Genomic DNA, 13148 nt, shown 5'->3' with positions numbered 1-13148 from the left:
CAGCGAGGCAGGCGCCGCAGCAAAGGGCCCTTCCCTCCACCTACCGCCCTGCTCTCCCCAGGGGGAAACGAATTTTTACAAACTCTCTCGCCTGTTGTCACTTCATCGGGGCAGCTGTCGATTAAACAGTTCCTGAAGCTCAAGGTCTGCCTGTGCAGACGCTCTCACAGCCTTTCACCTCGCAGGGAAAGGAAACCTTGTCCAGACAGCGTCTGCAGGCAGCGCAGCAGCAACCACCCTAAACCGAAGAGGCCGAAGTTTGTTCAACACGGTGGAAGAGTTGTAAAAGCCCCCCAGCCTGCAAGACCTCCCTTACATGCTTGACCCCAGGAGCTAGAGCCCCATTTCTTTGTGGTGCTGCCTTCAGAAAAAAAATTGTAACGTAATCTTGTAACAAGGTGATAACTGAATTTTATTACATATCAAACTGCAGACACTTCTGTTCAAGGAATAGCTATAGTTCTCAAAACTGAATTTAGAAGATAAGCCTTCAAGTATCAAAACGTTCAAGAGATTGGACAGCTTGAGAGCTCTACCAAGTACTTTACACCTGAACATTTCATAGAGAAGCTCCTTCAGAGTTTGGAAAATAAGGAAACAATTGTTTGCTCTTTCTAGTATCTGAGTATCCACATGGCTTTCTCATACTTGCAGGGCGTAAATATTTATCTCAGTGAAGAGACAAGCTTTTATTAGACAACATTTAATCCCTTAGACCTCCCAGTCTGCATTGTACCCTGGACAGATGTTAACAACATCACTTAATACAATATTGCACAGCACTCAGATGCTCTAGTGATGGCGGCAGGACAAAACCGGCACTCAGTAAGAATTAGCAAAGCTTTTGGCAAAGAGGATCATAGTTCAGCTTTCTACTAAGGTCATCATCATCATCTGCTTTAACTCCAGCATTTTCAAAGAGGCTAGTTTGAAGTATTCTGGTCAACTGTTCAAACTACTAGTAAGAGCCATCCATCTTCCAGTTCAGTTGCCTTCAACCCCAAACAAGATTCACAACAGAAACCATTACCTTTAATAAATACATTCCTCCTAAAATCGCAAGTCACAGGTATCAGGTTTTTTCTTTACCTACACCTACCATTGCACCAGACCAGCTTACATCTCACACAGCCTCACATGTGCTCAGTCTGCCGTTCTACAGACCACTGTACACCAGTTGTATGACACCAGCTGTTTGACAACAAGGAAGATCAGGACAGCCAGCCTTGGCTCCCGTGCCAACCTTTCTCCTCTATTTTCCTCTACTGCAACAGGGATTTCTGTACTAACAGGAGACAGAACCAGGAGCCACCTTTCCTCCCCACTAGAGCACAAAGGATCAGGAGTAAAGCTAACCACAAAGAAACAGCTCCCCATAAACTTTAGCATCCCCCAACAGCAGCAGTTCCTTTCTAGGAGGAAAACATTACTACAGGTCTCAAGCTGCATGCAGAACAAGTATGTACATATTTATTCCACGTTACAAAGACACCAGTACAGAAAAGTTAAAAGTTTGAGATGGGACCTGCTGAATCACACAATGAAGCCAGGAGGCACACTGACGCAAGTCCTCAAACCTGACCACCTCTCATCTGCTATCTGAATCTCTTCTCCAGATCAGTAGCAATGACATTATGAAAATACTCCACTGTTTCAAGAATTCATCTTTCAATACACTAATATCCAGAAGGCTGTCTCATCCTACTGTTTTGGATTTAGTAATGGCATAGGATTTCCCTTGAAACACAGCCCAGATGTTCTGCGGAACCCCTGGGAAGTTACAAACCACAAGGGATCCTTTCCTGCTCCATCCAGAGATCGCAGGGCACCAGCTGATGCACGTGACAACCAGGACACAACAGAATACAGCCAGGCCGGCTGTTTGGAGCGGTTGAGCAGGAACTGTTCTTCTAACAGGCTGTACTCCCTCCTCACCAACTCGGGGGATAACAAGAAAGCAGATTTAACAACAATAGACAGAACCCTTACGGAAAGAAGAGGGATAGCTCCTTAACGGATTCAGATAAAAAAAATTCATGTTTAATCTGAAAACATCAGTTTGAACCTCAGCCAGCAATTGTTTATATATTGCTGCCTACAGACATCCTTGAAGAGCCCACACAAAGTTTTTTTTCACTTCACAGCTTTCCAAATACATGGCGTTCTCCAGTTTCAATCCATTCCTTGAATAATAGCAGCAGAAAATCCTGATCATAGACTAGTCTGGGTATCTCAGCAGCAAAAGCATGGAGTAGGTGGTCTGTTAAGACACAACATCCATTGCAGTCAAGCCTGAAGATCTGCTTAGCCTCTAGGTAAGCGCCTTCACCCAGTTATCCTGCTTGCGCAGTTAGTAGAAGTGCAAATCTCTTGACACCTGTTTGCATCTGAAAAGCTTAAAAAGATCAAAAGCTTAATATATTTTCATTCCCAAACACATACATACAAAAATACTGAATGGGGGAAAAAAAAGAAAATAGTGGAGTTCCTCAGCAATTAGGAAAACTAGCCCCAACTTCAGTTAGCTATTTTTAAACAGGATTTATTGATAAGCATTGGCTCAGAGAGTCTCTTTTCCTCCCTAAAGCAAGAATTCTGGAATTTACTTTCATTCTTCATAGTAAACTGTATTTTACTATAGTAATTGCATCTCTTTTCCTACAAAAAGCTGAATTGTTTATGTGAAATGTTATCAGTTGACTTTCATCTCCACTCTCCTCCAAGAGGAGTGACCATCCTGGAAGCTCTGAAAACGCCATCAATCAGCACTTGTATTAGGCATGGGGTTGTTCTAAGTACAACCTCCCACCCTGTTTCTCTTTAAGCAGAAGCCTGCAATGCTTTCTCTTTTCTCTTAAGCATCTGTGTTCTGAACATCCACACAACCCTGCAACATCATCTTGGTATTTCATCACTTTGAAAGCTGCCCAGCTGGCACATGCCAGCTTACTCCCAAGAAGCAAGCACTGCACCATCAGTATGGTTTTGAGCACCACGGACCGAGCAGTAACACTTCATCACTTACCAGTGCTGTGTAACAGACACATGATGAGAGAAAAAGGTTTAGTGGTTACTATGCTCAAACAGTGCACGAAGGCTCTGATGCCAGGCTAAGCATGCGGTTTTGGTGTAATTAAACCGAAAGAACTTGGGGTTTCATTATTTTTATTAATAGCCTTCCTTTTTTCTTTGGCATGCACTCAGAGAACACCAATCTCGTTCAGCTTGCAGATTCCAGTCAACATTTCAAAAACAAATTTCATGTTGTTTCACTGAGTTTTTGTAGAGCATACTTATATTTATAACCATCCATACACACAAAATATTAGCTTTTAGACTTGCAACAATTAATCTTTACTATGACAGAATATTATTTACATTTGTTGCAACACTCAATTTTTTCTATTTTCCAACAGTTCCAAAAGTTCTAGAATTCACTGATTTCTTACTTCCCCCCTCACAACCACCCTTGATAACTAATATTGATGTCTATTATTTGAAACTTCTGGTTTACATAAGACAATGGGTATATCCAAAGCAAAAACAGCAGCTAAAGCAAACTGCTTTCCTTAAAGGTATTAAAACACATTCAATTTATAAAAGATTTATTATAGATGGATCCTTAGCAGCTTGCAACAATGACAATTTCACAAACAATCTCTCCAACTTACTCACCACTGGCAGATTAAGGTACAGCATGGTCTGGATGTCACAAAACTACTCTAGCAGCAGAAATTTAGTTTGTCAAGTAAAAATGAACTACAAATATCATAATAAATTCAAACTCTATTTAAAATACATAAAACAGAGCCACAGGTGCATGCTAGCATAATGGGGGTTCAGAAGAAAAGGCAACGTAAGCAAGCCACTGGGTAAGTGCTGTTGTTAGAAATAGCCTGTAAAATCGCAACTGATGTTATGTTACACCCCCCCACAATCAACAATTTATATTGACAATAGCCACACACATCTGATCCAATGCTCTCAAAACTCGGGGATCTCACTGTTGAGAGGCATCGCCTGTGAAGTTTCATCTTGAGCCGAATTCTGCACATTCCTTTCTCAGGGAAGAGTTTCCGACACTTAGCTTCAGATCCATCAGGCACCTGTATTTTTTGCCTTTAGTTAGAATTGCACATAATATAACACCACATTTTGAAGAAAAATAATATATCACCCATGTTATCCCTACAAACTCTAGAGCAAAATACTAGCCACAAAAGTCTGTAAGATCCTGAGCACATATTCCAGAGAAATCTTTCACTGCTCAACCAGACGTCCAATTCCCAGTTATTCAAGTAAAACACAGAACGGCTCCGGACTAAGTAGTTTTAAGAAGTAGCTTTAAGAAGTGCTCAGACAACCAAACTGAGGTCCAGTTTAAAAAGTCAAATTTATTTTTTCTGTGCATACCACCTCTTCCCTGTAAAGATGATCATGAACTCCAATAGTTGTGTAATACACATGGAAAGATAAATCCCGTATTTCCAACAAAGCTGTTCTACACTGAATTGAAGCATACCAGTAAAGAAGTTGGTCCTAAATAATCAGAGACCAAAAAATTGCTACATCCTAGGAAAATCACATAGGAGATCCATGTTACACATTCAGAATAAGGAATTACCTGCTATTTTCTGAAGTTGTACATAAGCATTTCAGAACTTCCAACCCTTTTCATGATTCTACAGAAAAATCAACTTCCTTTCATACAGAAAAGAACATTCTCCAATGTAAACAAAATCAACTCCATAGGCAAGTCTAATATTAAGTTATAATTATTCTTCTAGTGATTCAGCTTAACCAAAGCTTAAAAGCACATCAAATGTAAGAGAAGAAAGCACTGTCCACCTATGGTTGAAGAAAGCTCCAGAACAAGAATGCTGAAAGATTTTAACTGTTCCAATTCAGAGCTTTGGAGGGTCTCGCACTTCTGCAAAATGCCACATATAGGTGTTTGAAGCATAAACAAACTCCTCTGCAGTAGGAGTGCCACCATTTAGTCAACTAAGGATTGAGTGTTGGACCACATAAGGTAAGAATTACTGAATTACAACATGTTTTTATACGCTTCCATGCTGCACTAAGCCTAAAAGCCAAAGGCTCCCCTTTCCCTTTAGGCTGGGGAGGACGGGGTGAAGAAGGGGTGCACAGGGCGAGAGGGGGGTTGTGACTCAGATCACCTCAGTACGGCAGCTCACAGAACTCATGGAGTCGCCCAGAAGACAAGAAAAATCTAGTAACTTCATGGCATCAAACACCACCAGCAATGTTTTTAGTAGTGCCAGGAGTGATGTCTTCTGGAGATAAAATGTTAGTGTTATCGCAGAATCCAGTCTTGTGGGTCAGCTTCGTTTCACTGTTCCACGCAAGATGGAATATAAGCAAGGATTCAGCACAAGAAAACCTGCAGTTTGTTCCTAGTTAATCACACTAATAAATTCTCATCAACTACATCACTCTGTACAGGATACCCAAGATGCTCTATTTCAGTGTACACCAAATATTAATTTAAGAACCTGGTTAACTCAAGCTTCAGGCGTTAATACATGTGCTTAAGGACAGCTGATTTCCAATTAGCTTATTTTGTACTGGGCTGACCATAGCTTCTGCCTTACATTCTGCTTACAAACAGAACAGAAATGCCAGCAATCCTGCCAGCAGTATGTATCAACTGCAATTTTCACCATCTTGGCCTTATACTACCCAACAACTCAAGAAATACACACAACACATGTAACAGTCCATCCCAGTTAATAAAACTCGCACTTCCCAACAACCTAACGTAGTCCCCTCCTTGTCCGTTGCTTAGTTTAATCCCACATCTTACAGTTATCACCCTACTTTCTTCAAAACAGGTTCTCTCTTCTCCTGCTGTGATCCCTGAATGTGCAGACCATCAGAAGCAATGCTTTCTCAGATTACTAGTTCAATCTTCAGGGGGCAGCCTGTTACGTTTCGGGTTTTGATATTACAAAGCTGACGCTGGTGCCAAGGTAGTGTCAGCATCACTTTCTATTACCAAAATAAAAATTCTAATGTGATCCTACTTTCCTGAACCTCATACGGCTCTAAAAGAATAAAGCTAGATTTGTATCACTAGATGCACTGAAAAGCATCTTTATTTTAAGCTGAGATTAAGAGTCTTACGAGAAAGACCACAGCCCACAAAAGTTACTAGTGAATACACCCTCTTTCCAGCACACCAGCTCTTCCATGGGCCACAGAGCCTCATCCCACAGCCCGAAAGCTCTGCAGAGAATATAAATGGCTACATTTTTTTTCTACCATTTCACTATTCCTGGGGGTTTTGAGCAGGGATGGTTAAGACCAGCATTACTACAGGCAAATAATACATCAGTATTCTCTATACTGTGTTCCAAGTTACCTGTCACCATACATTTTGAGTGATCAATCAAAACTTTGTGGGAAGGGGGTTAATTAACTGTTATTACAAATTTTACATAAAACCTGAAACAAAAGGCATCTGCTGATTGTTAAAAAAGAAATAGAATATTAAGTACTATTAAGAACACCTTTCTAACCAAACTGCTCTGGCAGCTTGATTCAGTCCTGGTAAGGATCTCCATGGTCCATCAGATAGCCTTAATTTCAGGGATGAGAGCTCCCAGGGAGGACGGACACACAGCGGAAAGCTGTGTTTCCTTCAGGGTGCTGCAGTGAAGTGTTGAGGCTGTGCCGACACTGAACCCCTCCAAGCCATGACCAGAGGTAAGCGGCGGCACAGCCCCCAGCCCAGACAAGCCTTTCCAAGGTCTGAATTTGACAACAAGCCTTATGCAAAGAGGTTATTGACTACTGGGCACCTAAGGCACTACTGAATATGCGTGGAAGTTATGACCTAGTTCTTCTTACTGAGTTGTCTCCACATGAACCCTGAAGCTCCAGTATCACCACAAGAATTTGGGTTTTTTGGTATCTGAAGGCAGTCCACGGGTACGAGCGCTGAGCATGTGCTGTGGCAACCCAACCTCCGAGACATCTGCGGAAACTGACTGAGAAGGCAAAGCTCTCATTTGTAGAAACACAGAATCCTGTAGGTTGGAAAGGCCCTTTAAGATCATCGAGTCCAACCGTTAACCTAACACTGCCAAGTCCACCACTAAACCATGTCCCTAAGCACCACATCTATACATTAATAAAATATCTATACGATAATATCTATATATCTATATAATATCTATATGATAATAAAAATAACAAGTTTACAACAGTTTAAAAAAAGCTGAAATAAAGCACAAAAATCACAAATGGGATTGTAATTTCCTGCAGAAAATGTGAACAAGAACGTCAGTCATTTCAGCTTCTTTACTGCAGCTTCCCCACTCAATGAACAAGAGCCAAGTCCCTACTCTAGGGAGACACCACCTTCTTCTGCAAGTTCACCTTTACACTGTTCAATGTTTACCTTGAACTTAGCACCACCAATATCCCCCCTAATGACAACGAACAAGCTCAAAGAAAGGCCTATGCATGCCTTTACTCTATATCCTCCACTCTTCTGAGAAATAAGTAAACAAACTGATAGGTCAACATTGATTCTATTTCAAATATTAGTTTGTAATACATTAAATTACAATGGGGTTCAAATTAACACTGGAACTTAAGCAAAACCTAAGTTACTTTTCCAAGCTCTTCATGCAAAAGAAAATGCATTCTAAAGTTCTTCATAGCATTTAGTACCAGAATATCAAAAACCACCTCCTCGAAAAATGAACTTAAAGCAGGCTGGGGGTTTGGAGTCAATCATTCATTTGACTTAAGTTGGAACAGTAACTGCAATCCTAGAAGTGCTCACTGACTTCTCCCACCAAATAAGATTTTCTTCATTCCTTTCATATTCTTTTATTCAGCTGCTTACCCTCTCCCCCCCCCCGTGATTCTCAAATATTTATTACTGAAATGTAAAGAACAACTTAACTGAAAAACAGACTTAAAAGCTCAACCACACTGACCTTTGTAACAACCCCAAACACGCCATTTTACACTGCAAATCCTTGCCTTTCTCAAGTAAGGCCTCATTCTTTCCCTTAAAACACCAGCTATTCCAGCTATTCTCAGGCACCAATAGCTAAACATTCTGTCCCAAACAAATCAAGCTGGCTATGGCTCCTCCACTTCTCAGTCCAAACTCCTTAAGCTGAGATTGAAGACTACACCATATTCCTCCTCTTTGGTTCTTCAACTACACTGCAGCTTCACCTGTGAGTACCTCAACATACCACTTCTTACTTACACGCACCCAGGATTTTTGAGGCGACATCTTGGCATTCGTTCTGCCAATCCCTTTAGCAACCTCTAGCCTTCCCAAAGGCTGGAAATCTAAACCATCCTGTACTTACTCTAGAGCCCGCATGATTTTACCCATTCCCCCAAATGTAGCCATGATATTAGGCAGGTGACTTCAAGGCAGAAACTCATTAAGGTCTATCTGTTTAGACTAGTACATACTGTATGAACAGCATGAGTTCAAAATAAGACTTTAAAAAGAAATATGCCAGCAATACATTTTACCAATCTTTGCTGTTTTATCAAACAAATTCACATTACTGAAGAATTTTGGTGACCACATAGTACCAACAGCCACTTAGTTAATGAAAAGTGTGCCGTATTTCTTGTTCAAACGATCACCAAAAAAGGTTGATACCCCAGATGAATGCTTTAGCCTATTCTCAGTTGCCCTGGAGTTATTACTGCACAGTGACAACTCTTGCCTAAAAATGAGTAAGGACATAAAGCAGAAGTTCTCACGCATTACAGAATCACACTATCTCTCACATTATATAATTCAGGCTTTCTTCTTTACGGACTTTAATCTTGAATTTAGCTCCTCATGAAATATGATCAGGAAAAAAATCCCATAATATTCCTTCTGCAGTGCTCCTAAGAAATTGATTTCTTCAATTTATTCACTGTAAGTTCAGCCTTTCTTATGCCAACACTGTCTTTCAGTTCTTCTTTCTCCTTTTGAGTATATGCTTCTTTTTAAGAGATTCACACTCCCATAATACTTTTCTGCCACTTAATTATTACCATCTGTATTATGAACATCTTCACTTCTCCGTCCTAATCTATTGCAGAATAATACTTCAAAACAGAAAAACCTACAAGAAAAACCACCACCACCACAAAAACCTGACATCAAGCAAGTAGAACAAAGGAAAGGATTTGGCAAGGGATTTTAAAAGTTTTTTCTCTTCCCCTATCCAGACTAAGAATAGAAGTATTTAAAGGCCACAAAACACCACACTGACCTCGTGTCCCTTTCCTGTTCTCCTCCAGATCCAACTTCTCCTGCCAGTGTACCTTCCCAAAAGCACAAATCCATTACGACAACAGATTCAAGCTATTCCGTTTGTCTCAGCACCAAGTGGGCCAAAATGACCATATATCTCCCTGCATTAAGGGGGAAGAGATTCCACAACTGCAAACAGACAGGTATTTCCTCAAGTGCTTCTTCCATGTCTGCTATCCATAGTATATATACTGCAATACTTTTCAACCTATACCCTAAAAAAGTCTGTTGTCATTAAGTTTTAATTTGCTACAGAAGTATTCCACACCCTTCAGAAAACATACCTCTGCAAGTTAAAAACCTGAAAACCCCCATAACCCCATACTGGTAAGCCTTAGATTCTCCCACAGGTGAGCATCTTTATTTTCTCAAAGTCAAATGAATAGTTCCAACAATTTTTTAATAAATACAACCAAGCTAAGGTAGAGAGAAGTTCTCTGAGCAAAAACCTCTCTGATGAAAAACCTAGAGTAAATTTAACAGTTTAAAAGCATGAATTGAATTACATTTACTCCAAGTAGAGAGAATTGGGAGTTATCACCATTAGGTGGAACCTGCAAACCCGGGCTACAAATCGCACATTCTCTAGGCAGCAGAGCACTGCCTGCATAGTAAGAGAACGGCTGAATAACTGACACAGGAGGCAGCCAGGACAAAACATCAGACAGGCTCAGCATGTTAACAGTTTGTTCATCGCAGATTCTTCACCAACAGGGCTTTTGTGTACCTAATGCAGTAGCAAAGGGATTTGAAGATCACAAAAAGATTAAAACAGTATCTGTTTTCACGTTATACATGTAAGTGTGGGCTGCTCAAAAACATTCAAAACAACAGGTTCTTACTACCTTTTCAAGACTAAACAAGACAGAGAGGGAAGTTACATACTACACCACCACATCATGGCTGGCACAGAACTTGATCACAGCGATTCCTCTCACCTTTCACAGTAACAATTAAATGATGATACTACAGTCATATTCAGTCAAGTCACTGCACTGAAAATAGCTGATATTTCATAGAGATACAACATTATCTGCAGATCATATTAGGATTTATATTACATTGATTTATTATTGGTTTTGTTTAAACCAAAGCATTTTTAGTTTCAGAAAACTTAGTCTTGTTTCTGCTTGAAGTTATTTTTACAGGCACAACTAAGAATAATTTTTAACATGAAAAGTAGCACAAGCCATCCAGCAGAAGGAAAACACTGTTTGCACACTCTCCTTTCTGCTCCTGCAGTAATTAGGGTAGCCAAATATTACCTTCTCATTCAAAGAAATAGCATGACATATTGCTTGCGTTGCAGGGAAGAAATGCCATTTGGATTATCATCTTAACAAAAATACAGATGTCAGTTACCCAAAGGGAGGGATGAGTGTCCAGGTAAAGAAAAAAGACCTTCAAAAAAAATCCAGGACATTTGTGCAGTACGTCATGGTGTTGTGTATGCAATTTTTTCAGACATACTTGAAAGGCTTTTTTATTTAAGAGATGCATCCAGTTCAATCAAAATCCTTTTATACACACACAAGGGTTATCACTGACTTAAGTGACAACAAATACAGTTGTCTTTAAAAACCTTAAAACAGACTTGACTATCCAAAACAATTCTGATTTACAATCTAAGAATACGTAAGACTCTGCAGGGCTCAGGTTTAACTGTTTAACAGCAAACCATTTAGATCAATTACATCTCTCATACATTCTACCATTAACAACTGAATTTAAATTTCAGATTAGCTTAAGAATTTAACTATCTACTCACTGTTTTATTCTGCTCTTTTTCACACAAGCTCAACGCTTAAGTTTCTGAACCACAAACATTTTTCATTAGATTACGGCATCACTTGGTTCCTTTTACTAAAGCTAAAGAGTGAAAGTTTGGCCTCAACCTTTCAACTTCAACCATAATGCCACTTCACTGATGTTAATGCTGATGTGCCTTTAACATGAGGATGAAAACATTCTGCCACTAGCTTACTGGTTACTCAGAGACAAATTAGCTATACACCACCACCATGCGTACACACTTACCTCACCTCCTAAAAGCATTCGAGTCCATAGATGGAAAGAGCTCTAAGTGCTATAAAAAACACTCCATTTATTCGTATGAGACTGGACCTATAACACAGAAGACTGGCTCTGCAGCAATGCTGGAATGTAGTAGGGGAATCCTAGGCAAGTGTATTAGTAATATTGAACAACTCCGCCTCCCCTCCTTAAAGAAGGGGGTTTCCCCTACATTCAGTCAATGAACTGCCAGTGCCTAATTTTACTTTAATTAGTCTCTTTGCTTTTGTAGCGGTTGCATTAGTGTTCCTCAAGAACACAGGATTTATAAATACTGCCCTTTTATTAGAAACATTTGGCTAATAATGAAATATCGGCAAGCATCATTTTCACTTTCAAGTTGAGCTTTCTATTCAAACAAGCAAGGACTTTTCACATTCCGTACCCACCCTCCCGTCAAAACAAGCAGCAATGCTTTGGTTATACTGCTGAAAATAAAAGTTTCATTAAAAGTTCACATTATGGAGCACATTCAAATGCCACCACAGCAAGAAGGTCACTAAGCAAAGTGGTGCTACAGAGAGGCTTGAAATCTTAGTAAGTGACAGCTGTTCTATGAATTTTATTATACAAGGCTCTCAATCAAAACTACCTAAAAGGAACTCTTGAAGTTTAGGTTCTGACTATATTGTTATTTTCCTCCCTAAATCTGCTTCATTTCTAAGTGACTAGAAAGCATTTCTAAGCTTTCTACTGTCACACAGAACAACGCTACATCCACACAGTCATATTTAATGGGAAATGGTTGAAATGAAACTAATTGTTTGAAACTATGAAATAGCCAGATCGAAGTTCCACCTACCTTCAGATGGTCAGAAATCAGAGCGATACCATCCTACCAATTCTTTGGTTAACAATACTGTAACTACAACATGAAGATTTCAAAAAGTTACCAGCCTTCCAGAAGCAGTGACAGGTCCAAAAAGCCTGTGCCAACCAAGAGAGTTTTAGGCAGGATCAATTCCTGTTTCCCCTGTGCAAGCCTTCCAAGTCCTAAATTTTCAGTTTTAAACTTTACAGGGAAATTGTACTCCCTCAACCGTGTACTGTAAAAAATCCCCACTCTATCCCTTGAAGTTATACTGGCTGTGATCTATTATCAACTGAATGAGGAAATACAGGCTATGTCACGGGTAACTCATAACAAAAGTTTCCCAAAAATTGGAGAAAAACAGTGAAGCTGGTGTGAGACTATTAAATGCAGAGTTACAAAATTGATTTTGTGGAAATCTGACTCATGTTAAAAGGAAATATATTCACTATTTCTGAAAGCTTATTTTAATATATTTGGAAAGCAACTGGTAAGACCATTTGACCTTAAGGCTGTAGACATGAGAGCATACAAGACTGAAACAGCCACAAAGGAGTAAGCTTTGACTCTGCAGAAGCACTAAAGGAACTCAGGTCAGAATTCATCTGGTTGCTTCTCTCCTAAGCTGCCATGCTGTGAAAACATATATAAAAACAGAAGAATGATAACAAAGGAAGCTGCACAAATGAGTGCCAGTGAGTGAAAAGAGTCACAACTAAACCATCTGACACCCACATTCAGTCTGAAGCTATGGAAAAGGAACACTTTTAGGGCTGCTTTTTTTTTTTTTTTTACATATAGCTTTTCACCCATGAGTGAAAACATCCAAAAGTCAGGAAGATGGGATGCACTCCCTGCACAAACAACACCCAAACATTCCACGTAGTAACAAAGCTCCAAAAAAATTACTGACAAAGTCATCTGTATAGAAAATAAACTACAGTATACCTA

Source organism: Fulmarus glacialis, unplaced genomic scaffold (assembly GCF_000690835.1).
Source record: "Fulmarus glacialis isolate BGI_N327 unplaced genomic scaffold, ASM69083v1 scaffold37276, whole genome shotgun sequence".
NCBI lineage: Eukaryota > Metazoa > Chordata > Aves > Procellariiformes > Procellariidae > Fulmarus > Fulmarus glacialis.
Note: the sequence above shows the minus strand (reverse complement) of the source record.